The following is a 17,990-nucleotide window of genomic DNA, read 5'->3' as shown; positions in this document are numbered from 1 at the left end:
CTAGAAATTTGCCCGTTTCATCTCTTTTTTTTTTTTGCGACGGAGTCTGGCTCTGTTGCCCGGGCTGGAGTGCTGTGGCTGGATCTCAGCTCACTGCAAGCTCTGCCTCCCGGGTTTATGCCATTCTCCTGCCTCAGCCTCTCGAGTAGCTGGGACTACAGGTGCCCGCCACCTCGCCCGGCTAGTTTTTTGTATTTTTTAGTAGAGACGGGGTTTCACCATGTTAGCCAGGATGGTCTCGATCTCCTGACCTCGTGATCCGCCTGTCTCGGCCTCCCAAAGTGCTGGGATTACAGGCTTGAGCCACCGCGCCGGGCCTCATCTCTTTTCAAAATAATGAGTGAAAGTTGCTCAAAACATCCTCTTATCTTTATAATGTCTGTAGAATCTATAACAGTTTTCTTTTTCATTCTTGATATTAGTTAGGTAAAAATTGTAAACATTAACAAAACTCAGGGTTCTTAAGGGATTAGGGAAATGGTCACTGTTGATAGAATTCCAAGTTATACAACTTTTCTAGAAAACAGTGTATATCAAACATAAAATGTGGGTATGTGTCATCCAACAACCCCTTTTAAGGAATTTGCCATAAGTAAATAATGTCACAAATGCAGAAATGTTCAATACAGGATTACCTATAATAGCAAAGAATATTGAAAAAAAATCAGTAGGGGGCAAGGAAGTAATTAAATTCACTAGAATGCTTTCATGTTATAAAACATAGCATATTGACATGGAAAAATGCAAGGGACGTATTGTTATAAAAAGCGGGTTGCAGAAGAGCATATACAGTGTAGGCTCTTCTGTGTTGAAGCGTATACATCAATATAAATGATTATGTACGTAGAGAATGGTTTGGAACCATGGTTATCAAAACTCTAACAGCAGTTATCTGTGAATGGTAGGATGTTGGGTAGTAGTTATTTTCTTTTTGCTCTTCTGTATTGTTTAAGATGTTTGCATGAGCATGCATCATTCCTACCAAAATAGCAAAACTTTCTAAAGATCTTAGCAGTAGCAAGATGAGAGGGTGGTAGGGGAGGAGAGTGTCAAAGCGTTTTTGTTGCCTCATGAGGAACAGTCAGGGAAGGAGAATTTGGAGCTGTAAGAAAGAAGCGGTAATCGGCTAAGTAAAGCCCTTGGAAAGATAGGAGGGCCTGTACTCAGACACAGAAGTTAGCCTTAAAGGAGCAGGACAATATTTCTTTCCAGAAAGGAGGAAAAGATGATTGAAGATACAGAGAAGTTCAGTGCTGGAGAGAAGGGAAAATTAGAGTGTTCATAACTCACGGCTTCTAATTTCTTGGTGAAATCAGAGGTAAGACCATTTGCCAGGAGGTGGGGGAAATCAGAGTAGAACAGGGGTCTTGAGGAAAGTGATGAGTCTCCAATAGAACTGACAACAGGAAAGGGATTTGATGGGGTGTGGGCAGCTGAGTTGATCAGAGGCCTTACTGGAACTATGAGCCCTGCATTTATAAGGGAGCCCAACAGAGCATGATTGGTATGGAGTTGGAGGGTGGCCCAGCAGGCTTCACAGAGCTTCAGAGGATGAGAGAATTCAGGATATTGATGAGGGCAATTTAAGTGATTGGCTTTAGAATCCAAATCCTTGGGAGAAGAGTGAATTAGAGACAGTGCCAAGGACTGGATAATTAATTAGTTGGAATATGGATATCCAAGAGGCCAAAGAATAGGAGTTCGTGGTCAAAGTGGGGTTTCAGAATTTGACATGTTATAGGATTCTGGGCGACCTGGAGTTTAATAGGTAACCATGGAAGTAAAGGAACGATCATAGAATTTGGGAAGGTCAGAGGGTTGTGATGCTGGAAGGTTCAGTGTTCTTCCTCATGGATGGGAGCACTTCCCAGGGAGGTGACAGGAATTCTTTTGGAGAAGAAGATTTTGAGGCAGGTAAAGATTGTCTTCAGGGATGGAAAGAAGGTTGACTCCTCAGAGAAGGCCTGATGAAGAGAACTGGTAGTGTCATGGTGTGAGCCACTGTGGGGTAGCAGGAAGTTTGCTGACCCTCTCTCCCAAGGCTAGGAACCTGGACCCTGGCAGAAGTCTCCCTTAGAGGCTGAAGGGCAGAACCAGGTTTGCAGTACCAGAGACTGGCAGGAAGAATGATCTGGAAACAAAGAAGAGTGCTCTGCAGAAGCTTCTTAGCAAAAGGAAAAGGGGTCTGGAGTACAGATGAGCAGGAAAAAAGATGTGAGAAAGTAGGTTCTGAAGAGAGACAGACTAGTGCTAGGAAGGACTGATCTGCAAAGGGGTGGAGATTTATATGCAGTTTTTCCAAAGGAAATGCCGAATGGTATATTTCTTTTAATCACAAAGTAGTGTCTGCTTACTACAGAGAGAACTGAAACTACAGCCAAGCAAACAACCAGAACAAGTAAACAAAAGAACCGTAAGAACTACCCACAATCTCAGGGTCCTGGAGCTTTTCCAGTTGACGTGTTCCTCCCCTCCATTTCCCACTGCCACAGCTTCAGGTCAAGGCCACAAAGGCCACATTGCTTTTAGAATAAGCTTGTGCTCTGGTTCCCAAGTATCTCTAACTGAGCCCCCAGTGCTGCCTGAACACCACCCTTCACATCCTACAAGGGCTGCCAAAGTCATCTTCCCAAAACATGACTTTTCCTCAGTCACTTTTCTTCTTAGATTGTATCATATTCCACATCCCTTCCCTGGCCCGCAAGGGTGCCTGTAACCTAGAACCATCTTACCTTCCCACCCTTGTTTCCAAACCTTCCCCTTTACTTAGACATGCCTTCCCATTTCCCTCCCGACTCACTTTCCTCACAGCCTCACATCTGGGTCTCTGTTCCCTCACTAGGATGTCTGCCCTATCGCAATGACCAGTCCCGTCTGGATTCTCCCAGTTTTTGAGGTCCCATACCTTGCTTTAGCCCGTAGTGATTTTTGCCCTTCCAGTTACTCATCTGATCACCCCTTTTAGGATTTACATTAGTTCTGTTCCAGTAAAGGCTTAGGTAAGAAGCACAGGATGTAGAGCTGAGTGGAACCTATTCCCCTGATCTTACTAATGAGGTACCTGATATTCAGAGAGACCAAGGGACATCCCCAAAGTCGACCAGCAATCCATTAGAGCTGAGGCTAGAACCTTGATTCTCAGACATGAATGCTACTTGTTGAATTGAAAATTGCATTCATGGCCGGGCGCGGTGGCTCAAGCCTGTAATCCCAGCACTTTGGGAGGCCGAGACGGGCGGATCATGAGGTCAGGAGATCGAGACCATCCTGGCTAACAAGGTGAAACCCCGTCTCTACTAAAAAATACAAAAAACTAGCCGGGAGAGGTGGCGGGCGCCTGTAGTCCCAGCGACTCCGGAGGCTGAGGCAGGAGAATGGCGTAAAACCCGGGAGGCGGAGCTTGCAGTGAGCTGAGATCTGGCCACTGCACTCCAGCCCAGGAGACACAGCAAGACTCCGTCTCAAAAAAAAAAAAAATAAAAATAAAAAAAAAGAATATATCAGATTTACCTGGGGAGATTTTCAAAATCCACACTCCTAAGCCCAATAACGGGAAACTCTGATTTGTCAGGTTTAGGATAAGACCTGAGTATTTCCAAGAAAACCTCCCTGGATGATCCTGATACACAGAGCTTTCAGATCATCCTTTGAGAAAATCTGCTTTAGAGCTCATTCTTTGGTTTGGCTTTCTCTTTTGAGCTCGCTGGTATCACCCCTGTGGACGCTGAAGCTTTTCTGAAACTTTCTCATCTCAGGAATAGGTTTGGGTTACTCTACAACCAGGTTTCCATTCAGGATGTCACGGCAGTGGCTCAGTACTGCAGCCTGTGTACCTTCTCAGCCAAACTGGCTTGGGCCCAAGCTTGGGCCAAGTTATTTTTCAAAGTACTCTTGGGCATACAGTGGCACAATATTGAGCATAGTGGAATTCTTGTGGGAAACGCTCTGTTTGTCAAGGTGTTTGTGAGCACCTTCTGAAGTGTGGATGCCTAGCCTCTGTGGCTTGCCAACTGTCTGCACCACAGGTAAACCAAACCCAAACTGTCTGCACCCAAGTAAACCCAATCCAAACATGTGCCTTGAGCTTGCCAAACCCCAGCACACGGAGCCCTGGGCCAGGATTAGGAGGTAGAGAGGCAGTTTTTGTAGTGATGAGGGCAAGGCTCTGGGGCACACTGCCTGGGTTTGTATCCCAGTTCCACGATTTCTAGCTGTGTGACCTTTAACATGTTTCCTCATCTATAAAACAAGAACTCAAACTTCTATGCATGTGAAGCACTTAAAATAGTGTTTGGCGCATAGTAAGTGTTCAATAAGGGCTTGCTATTGTTATAATTATTTCTTGAAAACTGGGATGAAATACTTAGACTATGAAGAGATGACTCACTATGCATCTGTGCAGTTATCAATCTAAAAGTTATCAATTCTCCTCTTGTTGCATGAGCATAGATCAGAAGAATGACAAGCGATATAGTAATAGCTCCTCCAAATGCTGCCTGGACCTCTAAAGACAATTTAAAAATGCTAGGTATTTCCCAGCAATAAGGTCAAGCCTTGCATAATTTAAGAAATATACAGCAATTCCACATTTTGGTGCTTTGATAAGGTGGCAGTTACATAACAGGCTGCAACCACGCAGATGAGCAGAGCCAAAGGTGGGGGAGAGGGTGTTCTGAAAAGATGTGTGAGTGTTGGAGTGAAGGCTGTGTGAGATGAAAGACATGGCAGCAGTTACAGTCTTCATAAAGTTTGGGTCTGAAGGATCCACGCATGCCCTGTGACATTATAAATGGCTTGACAGCAGGAAAAACATCTCCTGACATTTACTGTCAGGCTAACACCAATGGGAGGAATGAAAGTTTGCCTTATATTTGTCATATTACCAATGTTTTCTTATTCCTTGATAATGTTTTTAAGCCAAAAGTAAGATTGCATCAGTCTCTAAGGTGATACAAAGCTGAATTCGACCCTGGAATTTATATGTTTTTGTCAAACTTTTGTAAAAGACTCAACTTAGAGTGTCGCCAAAGCATCACCTTCCTGTATCACGTTGCCAAGTCAGCTTTCCTTGCTGCTCAGACATAGTGGTGCCATTCTCCAAATTCCAAGTACAGGAGAGCCCTAGAAGCCCAAGAAGGAGAGCCCGGAAAGCAGGTTGCAGTAGCTTACTTCTGTTTTTGGGTAGGAGATGCTGGTCCGTGAGCACTCAGCAAGTGATCCTGTGTGCTAACCACTAAAATACTTAGACCACCCTGTTTGAGTTGTATGATATCTCTTTAAAAGAGGACTGACTGGTTTACATCGATTACATAGTATTTATCATAACATAATGCTCAGACTTTTAGAGACCAGAAAGCCAGTTTGTTTGGGGGACCATCTTTAGGCCTAGCATCATCCTCATCTCCTAGAAGTGGCCAGAATAGCTTGGTTGTTGCCCAGCCTTTTGGGATATGACACCGTAGCTGGGGGCCTTTAGATCCAGGGGTAAGAAGAGTGCTAAAGGGCACTGCCACCAGCCAGGGCAGGCTAAAAGCTTTGGTTCTGCCTCAGCACTTGTTAGCCTACCATTTTCCTTAGCAAGAAGCTGCTATGGAATGAGTTCCTGGGAGTGGATGAGGCCCAGGTAAGCCTTGTTGGATTGAAGTGTATAATATGACCTCTGGGTCTTTTAAAATAAATGAAATTTTAATATTTACAAATGATAACATAATTTGGAATGAAGATTTTCTTTTTATTGCTGCCTGTCCAAGCAGCATGGGAGATCAGAATGTTAGCTTGATGGCTGAGTACCAGGCAGTAGGCAGGGAGGCCTTAGCTAGCTATGACTTTTATTTATTCATGTACTCCCTCCTCATTACAAGACGTGGACCACACTGTGCCGTAGAGAGAGGATGTTGACATAACACGATCTTACCTCAAGCCCTTATATATAAGGCATTAATTTGGATATCAAACTGTTTGAAGTTTTTTGTAATAAAGGTATTAAAACTTAGCACGTTTGAGGATAAGAAGGAGATCTTGGAAAATAAAAATATCCCTAAACAATTATAAAATGTAATAGAAGGGCTAGAAAATGAAATCGGGGGTTTCCAAAAGGTAGAATGAAAACATGAAGAGACAGAATATAGGGGAGAAACAACAAATAAAAACGTTAAATGGCATATCTAGGAGGTTCAATATCTGGCTAATAGGAGTTCCAGGGAGAAAGAACACAGAAAATAGAGAAAAGGAAATTATCAAAGAAATAATGTGGGAGAATTTTCAGAACTGAAGGTCAAGACACTCTATTTTGAAAGATGTTTTCAATCTAGAGCCCAGTACAATGAATGGAAAAAATTACCCACACCTAGGCACATTATAATCAACATCCAAAATGCCAGAAATAATCATAAAAGGTTTTGGAGGGGGAAAACTTGTCCCAAGCAAACTGGTGAAAATCTGAATGCTACCAGGTTTTTAAACATCAATACTGAAAGCTAGAAAGAATAAAGCCAGTAAAATTCATAGGGAAAGTTATTTTCCATTTAGAATTTTATATACAGTTGAATTTTCAATCAAGTGTAAAGATAGAACAAAGACATTTAAAAATCTGCAAGCACTGAAAATTTTGCTTCCTGCGGATTTTTTTCTAGGAAACAACCAGAATAAGTACTTCATCAAAATGAGGAAATAAATCAAAAACAGAGAAACAGAACTCGGGAGCCAGAAAACCAACACAGGAAAACAGCCAGGAGAAGCCCAGTGGTGTAGGCCCAGCTACTTGAGAATTCTGAAATGATCTGATATACCCAACCATTTGGAAAATCATACATGCACGGATGCATGCGCGCGCGCACACACATACACACAGAGTTAAGACAGGATATTTGGAAAAATTCGAATATAGATGCATAGAAAATTAAGCAAATGAAATAAAGAGGAAATGTTAACTGTAAGGGAGTTGTGCAAGAGAAAATAAAACAAAACTTGGCTTTTTAATGAAGAGTTCTTATAATATGTAAGGGAAGGGAAAATGTGGTGCAAAAGAGCTAAAATGTAAACAATTAAACAGGAAATTAATAGTTGAAGGATAAAATAGAGAAATCAAGAAATGACAGTATTAGCATATTGTTTGGTTTAAAAAAAGCTAAAAGCTTTGAAAGTGTTTGCCTCAAAGTAGTGAGTTTTAAAAAATTTTTTCAGCAATTTGATTTAAACCATGGGATTTTGTTTGTTTTGATAAAAAAGTAAAAGTTAAAAGTTTGACTGTGAATAGAATACTCAAACCTGTATCATCCAAGAAGCTTTTGCCGCCACAGGCATCGCCAGTGTGTTAGATGGAGCACAGAGTCTCAGTAAGATCCAGGCTTTGTGCCCCGAGGCTCCCCATCACAGGATGTCCTCCCTGTCTGTTGGCAGGTAACTGGGCTGTCTCCTGCCAGAGTCATACCAAGTTTCAGATGAGGTTATAAGGCTGAGCGGGGGTGTATACCTAATAACAGGAAGGGAGGAAAGAGGAAGGAAGGAGAAAATTTCCTTCATAGATGGATTTAGAAAACGGTTTTGCCACCTTGTTATTGAGACAACTCCAAGGAAATTCTATCTGAAATCCACCCACCAGCTGAATATGGCATCAAATGACAATTCCACTTCACTGTCTGAAGCTTGCCTAGTATAACACAGAGTATATCTCTAGGCCAGCCCCAGGGTGGAGTTAACCAGTGGGCACACTAGGCTCTCCCATGCCTACTCTGTTCCACGTTGGGGTTAGGATATGGTTCTAGGCTTACTTGATCCAGTAATCAGTCTAAAGAACAGAGAATGAACCAGATTTCCTTCCATCCCTACCTGTTACCCAGGGAGTGACCTCTCTCCATATGTCACCACCGCTGACCTACAGTACCTTATACATCTGGGATCTACCCTAGACCAGATTAATCCATGTCTGGGCTCACTGTGTGTCTGGTTACAACTGGACCACCCAGACCACAGTGATATTCAAGCAACCATTCACTTCTCTGTACCCTACCTGTGTTGACCAGCACTGGCTGAAAGCAGTGGTTGTGAAGGAAAGGGCCTTTCTACTCCTACGCACAGGTGTGTGGGGCACCAGGCCAGCTGCAGGCGAGGACACAGCTGTTTGTGGAGACTGTGTGCTTAAAACCCAGACCGTCCTCTTCTACTGCAGGCTTAGAGTACCATTTTATAGTAGAAACTGTTGTACCGAGCTCCTAGTAGGGAAGGACCCATTTGCACTTTGAATTAGTGGTCATTTAACCTGTTAATGGAAGTATTTCTTAAAAGAATATCTTTCATTTTTCAGATACTGAGTCAGTTTCTTAAAATTTTTGTTTGTTTATTATAGAAGTAGTACATGCTTGTAACAGGTTGAAACAATAAAAAATGTTTTAAAAAGGATTGCCATCCCTCACCCTAATTCCATCCATAAAGAATAAGGATGGTGTACGTGTATGTCTGTCTGTACAACTTTGTATAACATATATATGTGTGTTACATGTACACACACATATATATGTGCTAATGTACTTTACAAACAGCTATAACAATACATATATAATCATTTAATAAAAACGAGATCAATACAACTTTTTTTTTTCTGTTGATATACTTTGTAAACATCTTTTAATATCAGAACCTATAGATCTGCCACATTTTCAGGAATATTCTTTATATGAATGCACCTTAATTCATCTATGCATTTCCCTACTGATGAACACTTAGGTTCCCCAGACTTTTGATAATTAGTATCAGTGCTGCATTAACACCCTTAACTCTGAAGTCAGACAGACTTAGTTCAGGTTCTAGATAATCAATTACTTACTTTAGCAAGTTATTTAAACTCTCTGTGCCTCAATTTCCTGATTTGTTAAATGGGAATAAAATTGCTCTCACAGTGTTACTATTTAAAAAAGCTAAATGAGGGAATACATATAAATGTACCTAACATATTATAATAATGATAGTTAACATTTATTGAGTACTTACTATCAGCCAGGTACTGTGTGTAAACAAATACCAACTGTTTCATGCTTTAGTATTATAACATATTTTTTAATACCTGTAAAGTCATCATCATCATCATTAAAATGGCATTAGCTATTCCTATGCATTTACTCCTCCAGTAAATTTTAAAATCAACTTTCCACCTACCTCTCATCAATATGACAAGTTTTTTTTTTTTTTTTTTAATCCAGTTGGAATTCTAAAGGGTGTCTCTACTTCTGAAGGTTGCCAGAGTAGAAAGACCCTTAAGCTTGAGTCAGAGAGAACTGAATGTTCTTATGGTGTCCCTCCAAAGCCACGTGACCATAAGCAGTTCATTTAAACTCTCTGAGCAGCTGTGCTTTCTGTACCTGTAAATGGGAGGGTCAATCCTTATGGGAATGGGGGGATAGTATAAGAAAGCTGGAACAATGCCTGACAATAAATACTTAATAAGTGTGCTTGCTTTTGAGGCAAGTGTTTTAAATTTATCTTCTAGTCCTTTGTCTTCAGCACCATTTTCAGTAGCAGCTCTAAGGTGATCTTTAGGGAAAAGAGTTTGAGAGTGAGAGCAGTGGTGAACATACAGGATGAAGTTTAAGGCCCCCACTTCCTGTGCAAGGCAAGCTGAACATTTACGACCAGTGAAGATTAGCCAAGAGGGAGGAAAAGGAATTGGGACAAACATAGACTGTTCCATTGTGCTGGCATGTGCCACCAACCGTGGAGTGGACTTCCTGCTGCAGGACACAGCTGACCTTTGGAGAGTCACTGTCTGAGTGAGGCTGCCCTTTAGCAGGACAGAACACAGCTGTTGTTTGGATGTCAGAGGCTAGTTAATAACTGTGTTTGGCAATCAGCTCGGGATGTTAACAGCTTCTAGGTTTAAGGAAGGCCAGAAGAACGGTATGAAGGGAATCTTTGTGTTACCAACAGGTTCTTTGGTAATCTTTCTTTGAACAAAAATTAACACTTCACAGCAGCTTTAAAAAGTATTAAGAGAACTCATAAAAGTCAAAGCAGATGTGCTGGAGATCACACTTCCAGAGCTCTCTGAGGAACTACTTCTGGGCTAACAAGTTCAACAAATGTGTTAATTCAGGTTGAGATTTCTAATGCAAATATTGACTCAGTCTCAACCTTTGCAGTTAATTCTCCAACTTGAATGTGTCCTTTCAGGATACCTTGCCTGTTTTCTTTCTTTATGCCTAATCATTTGCCTACCCTTCATTTTGAAGGTGGTTAGCAGGTGGTTGTTTAGTGGTCAGTTCTACATTCTATCTCTAGGTCTCAATAATGTCTAGAGGAGTAAGTATAAATATTCCTTGATTTTCTTGGTATCTCAATAATGTTTAGAGGAGTAAGTATAAATATTCCTTGATTTTCTTAGTGGTATAATTGTGGAAAAGGAGGAAGAAGAGATAGCCAGGACAATATAGACCAGTATAAATGATTCTCAGTCTTAGAGCAGATTACAGAAAAGTAACTTCTTACACACTCTTCAGTATTAAAGAAAAATGGATGACAGATTGTTTTGTTGATTTTTTTCCCCCAGCCCACACTGTATTTTTAATTACTCTTAACTCTTAAACGTGTTTTGAAGTTTGTATGAATTGGTTTGCAAACTGCTACATGGCTGACCATTAGAATAAAATTAAAAGTTTTGACTAAAAGATAATGTAAAGGTAATGCAAATTTAATGTAAAGTTCACCTTTATACTTGAAGGATATTTTCGCTGGATATAGAATTCTGGAATGAAGTTCTCTTTTGTTTTGTTTTAAGAGAAAAGGTCCTACGGTGTCACCCAGGCTGGAGTACAGTAGCACAATCGTAGCTCACTGCAGCCTTGAACCCCTGGGCTCAAGTGATTAACCCGCCTCAGCCTCTCAAGTAGCTGGGACTATGGGCACACACCACCATATCCAGCTAACTTAAAAAAAAATTTTTTTTTTGTAGAGATGGGAGTCTAGCTATATTGCCCAGGCTGATCTCAAACTCTTAGCCTCAAGCAATTCTCCCACCTCAGCCTCCCAAAGCACTGGGATTACAGGTGTGAACCACCAGGCCCATCCAAGATTTTTTTTCCAGATGCTATTATAACGATCTCCTGGCATCCTTGGTTTCTGATGCAAAGTAAGTGGTCACTGGAATTGTTACTTTTATGTAATGTATAATTTTCCTTTGGCTACTGTCAAGATTTTCTACTCTTTATCTTTGGTTTTCTTTATGTTGCTTAGACTTTATTGAACTTCTTAAATCTGTAAATTTAAAGACTTTGCAGCCATTTAAAAAAATATATGGTTTTTTTCTGTCCCATTCTCTCTCTTTTTGTCTTCTGGGACTACAGTTAAACCTATGATAGACCTTTCAATGTTGTCCTACAGGTCTGAGGTTCTGTTCATTCATTTTCAATCTTTTTTTCCTTTCTGTTCAGATTGGATAATTTCTATGAATCTATCTTCAAGTTCACTGACCTTTTCTGTTATCACTATTCTGTTAAGCTCATCCAGTGATTTTTAACATTTTTCACATATTTTAAATTCTGGAACTTGCAGTTGGTTCTCTCTTACACTTTCTCTGCCAAGGTTTCCTGTATATTTCTTATATTCCTTTATGCCATTGAGCACAATTATAATAGCTATTTTAAAAAATCTTGTCTGCTAATTGCACCATCTAGGTTATCTTGGAATCTCTATTGATTGTCTTTTTTCTTGAGGATGGGTTGCATTTTCCTATTTGTATGTTAAATAATTCTGGATTTTATTTTGACATTGTGCATATTACATTGTGGAGACTCTGGATTCTATTATATTCCTCTGTACAGGTTTTCTGGGTAGTGAGGGGTTGTTGTTTATTATTGTTTATTTTGTTTTTTGCCTTAGCGAGCATTCAGCTTGGTTGAGCTAAAACCACAAACTCTGTCTCTGAATCGAGGCACTACCTCAATTCTTGGCTTAGTTATTTTATCCTTAGCTAGGTTGCTTAGCGTCTGCTGCATGCATGCATAGTTCAGGGGTCATCCAAAGATTTGGGCAGTTTTTACATAGAATTTGGGGCTCTCCCTTTCTGGCTCTGTACTTTCTGGATTCCCCCCTTTCACTTTGTAGTGGCTGTGATTGTACCAAAATCTGTCACCCGAGCACTACATGCTCTCTATTGGAGATTTAGCCATGCAGCATGGCACTGGCGGCAGCCTGACACCAGGCTAAAAGCCATAAAATTGAAAAACATATCTAGATCTTTTTCCATTTTCCAAATGTCATTCTCACCCCTCTAAAATCCGCTTACTATCTGTCTTTTTACAGTGCCTCCAGATAGTTATTTTTTGTATTTTGTTAATAGTTTATAATTTTCTCCAGGAGAATCAGTCTAGGATGGAAAACCTAGTGTATGGCAGAGGAAAAATAATCAAAACACTAGTTTCCTATAGAGAAGTAAGAGTTTTTACCTAGGTGTATATATTTGTCAAAACTCAGTGAATGTACACTTAGGATTTGGGCACTTCACTGAATATAAATTTCACCTCAAAAAAAAGTAATAGTGAACTGTAGTTAATGACAGGCATATGTTTGAACATTTACAGAATAAAATATTGAGCAGAAAAAGTGAAGTGAAATTGTACTTTTTGATTCCATGTACACAGAATCCCTGAAATGCAGTTAGTTGAGTCCTCATTGGGATCTGCTTTTATAAACAGACAAGAAAAATGTGAACACATTTGTTCTCAGTTTCTTAAGAGCTCCTATAAACAAAGGGCTGTGGAATAATCAATCAGTAAGAATCAGATGTTTTCCCTGCCTTCTAGAAACTTGCAGCCTAATGAAGGATATAATAAAAACATACAAATGATTGAATGCAGAATATGATTGAATGCAGAATATGATACATCCTCTAAGAGAGGTACAGACATGCTGGGGTGTTGTTCAGTAGAGTAAGTGCATATTAAGTTCGAGAAGTCACGGAGGCTGCATGAAAGAGGAGTATCTTAGAACAGCCAGCCAGAGGGCATCACCAAGGGGGCGGGAGGATATCCAAGGTGCAGGAAGGAGTCTGTGTAGAGTGATGTTTAGAGTGATGTGAAAAAGAGCTAGAAAGGTAGGACCAGGGCCTTGAAAACCAGTTTTGGGTTTTATTCAATAGATAGGTAGGAGACATTGTGTCTTTCAGCAAGGGTGGGAGGTGAATGCTTCAACATTGTGTTATTTTGTTATTTTTAATTTTTTTTGAGACAGGGTCTTGCTTTGTGGCCCAGGCTGGAGTGCAGTAGTGTGATCATAGCTTAATGCAACTTCAACCTCCCGGGCTCAAGGGTTTTTCCCATCTCAGCACCCCCTGAGTAGCTGGAACTACAGTCACATACCACCACACCTAGCTAATTTAAAAATTTTCTGTAGAAGCAGAGCCTTACTTTGTTTCCCAGGCTGGTCTTGAACTCCTGGGCTCAAGCAGTCCTCCTGCCTCAACCTCCCAAAGTATTGAGATTACAGGTGTGAGTCACCATGCCTGGCCAACATTCAGTTATTTGTGTGATACTTAGAAATGCAGGACTTTCAGGTGGGACCCTGCCCCCTCAGCCCCCTCTCCCCTTCACTGGGAGTCTTTATTTCAGACACATCCTTTTGGTAGAGGGCCCAGGCCGGCGCTTTAATTTGAAGGAGTTAGACTAGAGGATCTCCACAGTTCTTTCAGCTCAGCATTCTGTGATCTGATGGCTGCTTGAAAGAGTTGTTTCTTGCACAGATTAAATATTTCCTCTTGCAGTGTTATTTTGCTCTGTTAGCCAACTCTTCTTCATAAAGTCTGGATTGTACTATAAGATATACAGTAATACAGATTCGATATTCAGAGTGTCAGAGCTCATGAGCTGTTGCTGTGTGGCGATGTTGTTTTTCACAGCTGTAACATTTTAAGCTATTGAACTTTCACATTATGAAAAAAATGACTGTGCTGTTAAGCTAGATGGCGGCTATGGGGGAAGCTTACCAAGTTTCTCAAGAAAATCTAGTAGTTCTGCACATGTCGCAGGTAAGTTTGGATAATCCCAATTTATTTTACTTATTGATTTTTTTCATAATTTAAAATGATACTCTTCACAGAATGTTTACATCATTCTGCTAATTTCCAAATACAAGTAGGATCTTAAAATTTTATGGGACAGTACAATTTCATTTCTTGAAAAGAAAATCTCTTACTGTATGAGTTTTCAGCCATCTTTCTATTATCTATGATGTAGTAAGTGTGTTAATCTTTGTCTCAGAAATAAAAATCCCAAACAATGTATCGAACCATTGGGTGAGTGGTGAAAAGTTACCTTTTCATCTCTAAGCATCCAGGCCTAGATGGACATCTGCTTGTGTGAAGAGTGAAGGCAGGATGCTGGAAAATTGTTATTTTCGGACGACTAGGGTCAAGCATCTGAAGTGAGAAAGGACTGATAAGCTGATAAAGTTGTGTGATATGGGAATGCAAACTTTTTGTGAGAAAAACAGAAAGAAAAGTAGCACAGAGCATTCCCATTAGTAAGTTTGCCGTTGCCGTTGTGTGTGATAACTGACTTAGACTTAGTTCCAGAAGTCCAAGTGGGATTATTTTTGGAGTGCTGGTTATACACTAGAGAACTCTGTCATAGAGAAAATGTGTTTATCTTTTATTCACTTTTCATCTTATTAGGGAGAGACCATGCCCTGACCTCATGAAAAGCATTTGAACACAAAGCCACAACTCTTCAAGTGCTTCATATATTTGTCATCTGAGAACTGGGCAAAGATGGTCAATATTCGCATTTATTGCTGGAATGAGTCCAGAGTAATTTCAGAAGCAGCAGGGTCTTTTACAAAGAGGGTCTTCTCTCAGGGAACCCCAGAATGAAAGGTCTCAGATCAGAGCTGCTTCAAAGAGATAGGATATATCCCTAGGCCTAGGCCCCAGTGAGAGGAGAAAGGTACTTCTTTGTGTTAGCTGGAAAATGGAGAGTGCTGCATCAGAAACTTTGTTCCATTTTAAGAATACTGTACTGAAATGTATGCTTTCTGGCTGTTAGCAGACAGCATGTTTAAAAGCTACATATCATGTGCAAATAATAGCAATATTAGTTGGACCATGTTAAGTTGCTGTTTTGCAGGTAAAGAGAGTTCAAATATTAGCAATACCACATGGTTTAACCTAGCAATAGTAATAATAATATTACTAGTGCCATCTATTGAGTGCTTACTACAAGCCCCATGCCAAGAGCTTTACACACGTGATCGCATGTATTCCATTTATAAAATGTTTTTTGTTGCTTGCTTGACTCACGTTCTATTTGGTCACTCAGCAGATATTTACTGAGGACCTGCTAATGTGCCAAGTAACATACAACAATGATATACAACAGAGTTCTTGCCCTCATATGCTTTACTATATAGTGAGAAGGGCAGACAATCACAAGTGAACCAAAAAAATAATTAATTACAGATTATGTAGGTGTAGGAAAGCTATAAATAGGGAACTATGATAGAAAATTTAGGGTGGGCCTAGTTTTATGTGTGGTCAGAGAAGCCTCATACCTTATGGGGAGAGATACCATTAAGGAGCATTCTAGGCAAAGAAAACAGCAGGTGCCAAAGCCCTGCAACAGGAAAATGCTTGGCATGATCCAGGAGTCAACAGGATCCCAGTGAGTGAATGAGGAGGAAAGAAACTTGAGATGAACTTGGAAAAGTAAGCAGGATCAGGTCATATACGGAGAGCCATACCAACCCTTCTGTTTTGGAAAAATAGAGTTTGAAATGTCTGTGGGACTTCCAGGGAGAAGTGCTAAGCAGGCAGTGAAGTCCTGGGCTGGAACCCAGAGGAATAGTCTTGGCTGGAGATGTAAACTTGAGACCCACTGGCTTATAGATGATACTTAAACTCGTGGGAATGGAGGAGCTCACCTAGGGAGAGAGAGTAAACATTCCTGAAGAATGCCATCATTTAAATTGTAAGTGACTTTTCATGCCTTCAGTAACTAGCCCATCCTAAAGCCAGAGATCGTAGGAAATCTGTTCCTGTGGGTCAAGGGGTCATGCTGCAGTCTGTAGCACATAACCACTCTTACCCACTACAGGGGTCTGGTCCAAGGAAAGCCCCATGTGCAGGAGCTGCCAACTCATAGCCTGAACTATGACCATCTTGTGGTCAGAGGCAAAAAACAGGAGCCAATCAGGCTGCTTCCTCTGGAGTTTGGCGTTGAGAAACTGAGAGACTGATGATGTGGTGGTGAGTGAGAATTCTGAGCTCAGAAAGTCAGAAGACAAGCTCAAACTGAAGGCATGAGGATCAGAGAAGATAGCAGAGAAGAAAGTGAGGAGGCCAGGACATTGCAGTTGCTCTCAAACAAGCAAGGACTCAGAGGGAGCCTTGAGTCTCAAAGACTCTTCAATTGCAGTCACAGGCCATGTAGGCAATTACAATGGAGTATTGCAAAGTAGGTGTAGTTGTTAAAAGAGTGGGCTCTGGAATCACACTTTTTGAACTCAGATCTTAGCTTTGCTGCTTATCTCTAAATAACCTTAGGTGAATTAGTTAACTTCTCTGGGTCTCAGTTTCCTCATCTGTAAAATGGAGATAATAATGGTACCTACAAGTTTATACTTGTAGAAAGCTTGGATCAGTGGGGAGATCATGAAGTACCTCATGTCATTCCCTTTTCCCCGTGAGAAGACTGAGACTCTGAGAAGTTTTAAACAGCTTGAGGTCTTTAATCACAGTGAAATATTGCCTCCTATGAAAATGAGAGTTTTTGTTGCCTTTGAGCTTTATCATTGAATTACACCTTGGGTTAGCACCAAGGAAGGAAGTTCATGTCATCATCACCATTCTTGAGAGGAAGGCTTGAGTGTGAGCAGGGAGGGAGTGGAGCTGGAGGTTGGTTAGCTGAGGATGTTATACATCTACTCAAATTGTGGAAATTGTTTGGCCAGACTGAAGGCAATAGAATTAAGCTGAGGAAATATCTAATATGAAGCATGTATACAACCCCTGAACTGACATTATTCACAACTAGAACTAGCAATTCTTCAAATCAGCTTCGAAGTTTTAGAATAATATTTATAGGAGTTAGTAAGGGTCACATTTTGACAGTGAAGAAAATGTTTGGCTTCTATTGATACAAAGATTTGAAGAAAGAAAGGGAAGGTGTGACAAGTTGTGATATTGTTTGAAAAATGTATTTATAAGGACTTAAGGTTATTAAAGGAACTGTAGAAATCTTATGAAATATAGAACGATCAAGACAAGTCATCCATAATACTGTTAACCATCATTGGCTTTTTAAGAGTTTTCTTGGCTTTTAATTTCTTATATATATACGGATAAATATCATGAAGAGACCATGGGACCTATCTCACAGTTATAGCTTAATATGCCAGCTGTTTTTTAATGTACCATGAGAATTTTCACGTCATTAGAAGTCCTTAGAGAACATAATATTTATTTATTATTACTATTACTATTTGTTTTAAACGAAGTCTCACTCTGTTGTCCTGGCTGGAGTGCAGTGGCGCAATCTTGGCTTACTGCAACCTCCGTCTCCCTGTTCAAGCAATTCTCTTGCCTCAACCTCCCTAGTAGCCGGGATTACAGGCGCACATCACCACGCCGGCTAATTTTTGTATTTATGGTAGAGACAGGGTTTGCCATGTTGGCCAGGCTGGTCTCAAACTCCTGACCTCAGGTGATCCTCCCGCCTCGGCCTCCCAAAATACTGGGATTACAGGTGTGAGCCACCACGCCCAGCCTGAGAATATCATATTTAATGACTACAGAATATTAGTAATCATTAGTAGTCTGGGCAGGAAGAGAAATGTGTGAGCTTGCAAGAGTGCCTGATGCCCCCAGCTGGACCTGCTCAGCCCCCATCTCAGGGACTCAGGCCTTTCTATGTATGCTCCAAAGGGACCTGGGTCCAGGTCAAGAACAGGAAGGGAGAACTCAGATCCACTGATCATGCCAGGGTTCACTCTGGCCTCTGTGTCTGTGCTGTTCT

Source organism: Piliocolobus tephrosceles, chromosome 2, assembly GCF_002776525.5.
Source record: "Piliocolobus tephrosceles isolate RC106 chromosome 2, ASM277652v3, whole genome shotgun sequence".
In the NCBI taxonomy this organism is placed as follows: domain Eukaryota; kingdom Metazoa; phylum Chordata; class Mammalia; order Primates; family Cercopithecidae; genus Piliocolobus; species Piliocolobus tephrosceles.
This window is presented reverse-complemented; position numbering follows the sequence as displayed.